Genomic DNA, 6,038 nt, shown 5'->3' on the forward strand with positions numbered 1-6,038 from the left:
GACAAGTTATCCAGCACAGTGTGATAGTCTGAGTACAGAGCAGTCTGACAAGTTATCCAGCACAGTGTGATAGTCTGGGTACAGAGCAGTCTGACAAGTTATCCAGCGATACAGAGGATTCTGACAAGTTATCCAGCGATACAGAGGATTCTGACAAGTTATCCAGCGATACAGAGGATTCTGACAAGTTATCCAGCACAGCGGTATAATTCAGTCTGGATACAGAGCAATCTGACAAGTGTGAACAGATATTTCCTTTACTGAACTCTTGAAGTTTGAGCAGATCATAACTAAATATCTGAAAGTTTCGCAGCTCAGTACAGACAGATCAAATCAGATTGATGACACCACAAAATGTTCAACCAAGCGGACAGAACTGATAAAAAATATATATAAACACAGTTCACAATAGATAAAGTTTCAGTAACCAGACTGGGAATAGTAAAAGTCTATCAAACAAAATGCTACTAGTACTCACATTTCAAATGTTGTCTCACCACCGAAACACACAATGATTTCCATCCAGTCTGCCCTTCCAGTGTGTGTGTAATGCACATATGTACACACACACACACACACACACACACACACACACACACACACACACACACACACACACACACATCAGAACTAATCCATGCATGGCTTGGAACAATTTACTGACAGACCAACAGTCACTTAAAACACATCCACTTCCATAGATCACATCTACATGACTAAAACACATCACATGTTGTGGTATGTGTTCCACCACGTGGCTGTGGTCATTTTGTCTCACCTGATTCCAAAACCATATCAATATTCCAATAGTAGAACATAAAACTATGTATCATATGAATTTTAAGAACTTCGAAGAAGATGATAGGTCGCTTTTAGATTATATAAACCTATACCAGATAAGAGATCCTGATGAAACAGCTGAATGCATTCTCTTCTCATATGATAAACATGCACCAGCATTTATAATTCCGTCATTAAAAGTCATCATCATGGCCTGGCTTCGCTGACGAAGATCTAGGAAGGGCGTTGTCCACGTCTGATGCAGGCACGCTCATGGCTGACAAGGCCAATGCGGGAAAAGCAGAGTCGGCCGCAGCGGTTGCAAGGGAAAGTCTGGTCTGGGTTCGCGGCTGCAGCGTCGTGGTTCTTCCTCCTTCTGCGTTTGTCCTCAAGGCTGGCCCAGCATTTATAATTCCGTCATTAAAAGTAGAGAAGTACTATCACGGCATACTGGCAAAGATTTTTCTTTATTCACAGCAGAACTTATGGCTATACTAATCACAGAATCACAGAAATGTTTGGCTATAGGCTAAAAGCCTTTTGCCCTCATAATCAGTGTCCATTTATAAGCTTTTGGATCACTTGTGAACAGACCCTAGTTTAAATCTGGCATAGTGTATACTACATTTATCTACAGCTCAATAAAGATTTAACTCTGTGGAAAATACATGGTCCTTAAACTTTTTGTCAATGTGATTTTTGAAGGCGTTTACCGATGGTGCATTGGTGGTGTCATAGGAAAGGTTATTCCACAGATTTATGATACGGTTAGTAAAAAACTTGCGTAACTGGTTAGTTACGAAATTAGTTTTGTTTATTTTGAAGTTGTGCCCTCGAGTTTTATCGTAGTTAGCCATAGTAAACAAAGAAGAGGTGGTGCAAGGGTCATAAATATTGTGCATGATCTTATATACTTCAATGAGATCACCTCTTAATCTTCTAAACTCTAGGCTAGGCATATTAAAAAGAGCCAGGCGCTCCTCATAACTAAGATCACGAGTACTATTAATATTACTAGTTATACACTTGGTAAATCTGCGTTGAACACCTTCAATCATATTTATGTGCTTTTTAAGGTAAGGGCACCATACTGAGTTACCATATTCAATAATGGGTCTAACCAGAGCTTTGAACAATGGAATCATAATTTCGGGAGATTTATTAGTTATAGTTCTCACAAGAAGACCAGAAATTTGATTTCCCTTTTTCACTATATTATTTATATGTGCCTCAAAGCTTAGTTCTGGATCCATCATGATCCCTAAATCTTTTTCGGCAATTGTACTATCCCCCTTTCCTGTATCGTGTACTGATACTGTGGATTGGATTATTCTTTCCAAGGTGCAGAACTTTGCATTTATCGCTGTTAAATTGCAACAGCCAAGTATTTGTCCATTTAACCAGATTATGTATACACATTTGTAAGTGATCTCTATCTTCTATATTTCGGATGGCAGAGTAAGCCTTGGTGTCGTCTGCAAAACTTTTTACTTTACAATCTACCTCACCAGGCATATCATTTATAAAGTATATGAACAAGGTTGGGCCAAGAACACTACCTTGTACACCACTAGTTACCTTAACCTTTGATGATTTACTACTATTTACACTTACAAACTGTGATCTTCCATTTAGAAAGTCTCTGATCCACGATAGTAACTTGCCTTTTATCCCATAGCCTCCCAGTTTATTTATGAGTCTGTGATGGAGAACTGTGTCGAAAGCTTTCCTTAGATCAAGGTAGACTGCATCGACTGGTACCTTCTCATCTAGCATGACTAACCAATCTTGTAATATAACAAGTAGTTGTGTAACACACGAGCGCCCTCTGGTACATCCAAACTGTTCTCTAGATAACAGATCATGTTTGGTTAAATGCTGGCAGAGAGCGTCTCGAATAAAACCCTCAAAAACTTTACAGACAACTGATGTTAGGCTGACTGGACGATAGTTACCCGCAGAATTCTTGTTACCTTTCTTAAAGATAGGACGTACTTCTGCTTCTTTCCAAGCTTTTGGTATTTCACCCTTATCTAGTGTTCTATCAAACAAGATCTTAAGTGGGTGAGCAATAACTTCAGCAAGCTCTATTAATACTCGTGGGTGTATCTCATCAGGTCCTGGGGACTTCGATGGGTTTAGGCTCTTTAGAGCTTTTTTCATCTGTTCAACTGTGACCACATTGGAAATTTCAGTAACCTCTGTCTTGCATGAAAACTCTGGAACATTTACGTTACTCTCCTCGGTAAAAACACTAGCAAAAAATCTGTTTAGCACAGTTGCTTTTTCTGAGTCATTTTGTGTTAAGGTACCATCTTCCTTTAATAGATTAGCAATTGATTCTCTTGGCAGAGTTTTACTAGCAACATAACGGAAGAATCCTTTTGGATTATGCTTAGATTCTTTAGCTAATTTAGTTTCCTTAGCTTTCACGTTTTTTTCTTGACTCCCATGTTACCTGGTTTCTAGCACGTACGTGCATACATTTTATAGTTCTCACTAGTGGGATATTTCTTGTATTTTTTAAAGGCTCTGCGCTTTTGATGAATTTTATCTAAAAGTGACTGGGGAATGGGGTCTCATCTTTGTTTATTGGAGGGTCCTTGTTTGAATGATTTTTTTGGAATAAATTTGTTCATGGACTTTATTATTACATCATGAATAAGTTCCCAGGTTTCATCCACAGATGTCTCATTTGTCAAAAGGTCGTCCCAGTTAATCTCACCTACGTAATGCTTCATGCCTTCGTAATCTCCTTTATCTAGTTGATATTTCACGGAGTGACCAGATGGGTGTTCCCACTTGATCTGAACATCAAAGTAGAGGGCAGAATGGTGGCTCTTCCCTAGAGGGGGCCAGTAATCCAAAGTGTAGACATTTTCATATGAGTTAGTAAAGAATAGATCTAGCACACTGGGTTTTTGTAAACCTCTATAATGAGTGGGCTCGGAAGCCATTTGTACAATGTAATTTTGTTGAACACAATCCAAAAATTTCGTAGCTGGATGGTCCTCATTTTTACAACTTACCACATTTTGCCAGTCAATTTCTGGATAATTAAAATCTCCAGAGACAATAACCTTGTTTTTAAAACAGTTAAATACATAGTTTATTAGTTTAATTACACTAGCATGATCCTCATAATCCGAGTTGGGATTAAATCACTTACTAGATCTTCCCATTACCATATTTCAAGTGTTATTTTGTGTCGATTCTAAATCTGTATTACAAGCATTAAAATCGTTTTGATTTTAAGACAAGAGGAGAACTCGTAACAGAAATTCGTCATATAATTCATGTTTTGACCATCCGTGGTACAACGATGAACTTTTGTCGGATCCCTTCGTGAGAAGGATTGTGGGAAATGAGCGGGTGGATCGTTGTGCGAAAAAAGACACAATGAACATTTACAATGCCATAGAAATTCGTATTCCATATTCATTACAAGGTCATTCTCTACTGGAGAAAACTTGCTGGAATCATGTCAATAAACTAAACAGGAGTCTGACCCTGACAGAGAAAATACTGACAATAGCCGGCTCGCGCAAAATCAGCTGATCGCATGTTTTCTTTTAAAACAAAAAGACATCACAGTATGGCCAGAAGGCTCACCAGTTTAATGTACAGACTACGACTGGATGCCATAAAAACAAAATAAACTTCTAATGTGACTTGCATTTGCGGCAATGAAATTACCCCCGTGTATATCATCTGTTACGGCCCCCGTAAACTGTTTTAAAACTTAACACCCCTCCCTATTCACCAGACAACTCAAAGACAGAAGACAGATGTTTCTCTCCCACACACAAAATGTATTCTCTTCCGCTCTGTCTATCCCGCTCACGCAACCATACACACACAGCAGAAAACAACAAAACACATATACCATAACTACAAAAACGAGCAGAAGTCACTCACAAAACTACTTCGATTCTCCCAAATGTTCTCAAGAGCGTTTTTCCACACACACACACACACACACACACACACACACACTCAAGAAAAACAAACCACCCAAACCCGGACTGGCACAGATATTCGTGCTTTCGTGTAACGTTTCTGCCGGCTTCAGCCATAGACACTAGAATTCCCTACGAGATAATTATTAGTGTCTACATGACCTGACATACAGAGCCAACGCCCAGTTTTGCATAAACGGGAATCAAGGTAAAATCATATCATGATTTTAAAACTCGACAGTAATAAAACTGACAAAATTAGCAAACGACAAGAAAAAGTTCATATTAACACAGTGGTAGAACAAGTAATCAACCAAATACATTATCGTGTCAAAACCTTAACGTTCACCTTCCTTTCTTGTCAAACATCTACTTCTTTACACACCCACACCACATTCAAGTTGACGAGTGGCTTCTTACCTGCCACATGTAGCGTACACCAACGACCACCACGAAGACAGAACGACGAAGACAGGCGAAGAATGACGAAGAAACACAGAAGTGGCTCTAATGGAGGACAGGCGGCCCTCACTTCAACTGGTGCCAAGACGTCGGGGTAGCTACCCCACCAACAACGGAGACGACCCGTACACTACGGCAGTCGGGCTGCACTGAAAAAGCCTCGAATATCAGTTGTTGCTGCCCAACAATATTTCATACACACTCGATCAGTTGGACTGAGTAACTTGCACGTGGTTCGTGTGCATTTCGAGAATTTTACCCGAACTGAAGGATGGGAGGAGGAGGAAAAGTGAAAGGAGAGGGTGGTGAAAAAAAACAAACGAAAACGGGTCACACGCCCTAACTGTCGTCACAAGCTGTGACATCATCCATAAATGTGAACAGTCAAAGCCTTATTTACATGTCATTTACAAAATCTGCAGTTCCATCTGCTTCCATTAGAAAATGATGTCTTATATGATAATCAACATGTGTTTGAAATAGTTCAGAGTTTAATTTGGAGCCCATTTATTGGCTCTTTGTTGTAAATCTGCTGGTTGACGAGTTTGTTTATTTAATTTCGTTTATATTCTTTTTATTTTGATTTTATTATTATTATCATTTTTCATATATATATATATGTATATATATATATATATCTCATATATATATATATATGTGTGTGTGTGTGTGTGTGTGTGTGTGTGTGTGTGTGTGTGTGTTATTTGTAAAGTTAGTTTCAAATTATGTAAGGATGTTCAGTTCTTACCTGCACGTGTTTTTTCCACAAATATTTTATGCGAAGAGATGTACACTTTTTATCAGTTGTTTTGGTATGAGCACGCGACAGAAAGGTTA

At 38.8% G+C, this 6,038-nt stretch overlaps 1 long non-coding RNA gene across 1 annotated transcript; it reads right to left on the minus strand.

Annotated features, from left to right (window-relative positions):
• Positions 1 to 243: 243 nt before the first annotated feature.
• Positions 244 to 5,445, minus strand: LOC143290158 (uncharacterized). Its single transcript, XR_013056341.1, has 2 exons — positions 5,160 to 5,445; positions 244 to 1,174 (listed from the first exon to the last, which is right to left on the minus strand). It is a non-coding gene; the product is annotated as an uncharacterized LOC143290158 (long non-coding RNA).
• Positions 5,446 to 6,038: the final 593 nt, after the last annotated feature.

Source organism: Babylonia areolata, chromosome 15 (assembly GCF_041734735.1).
Source record: "Babylonia areolata isolate BAREFJ2019XMU chromosome 15, ASM4173473v1, whole genome shotgun sequence".
NCBI classification, from domain to species: domain Eukaryota; kingdom Metazoa; phylum Mollusca; class Gastropoda; order Neogastropoda; family Buccinidae; genus Babylonia; species Babylonia areolata.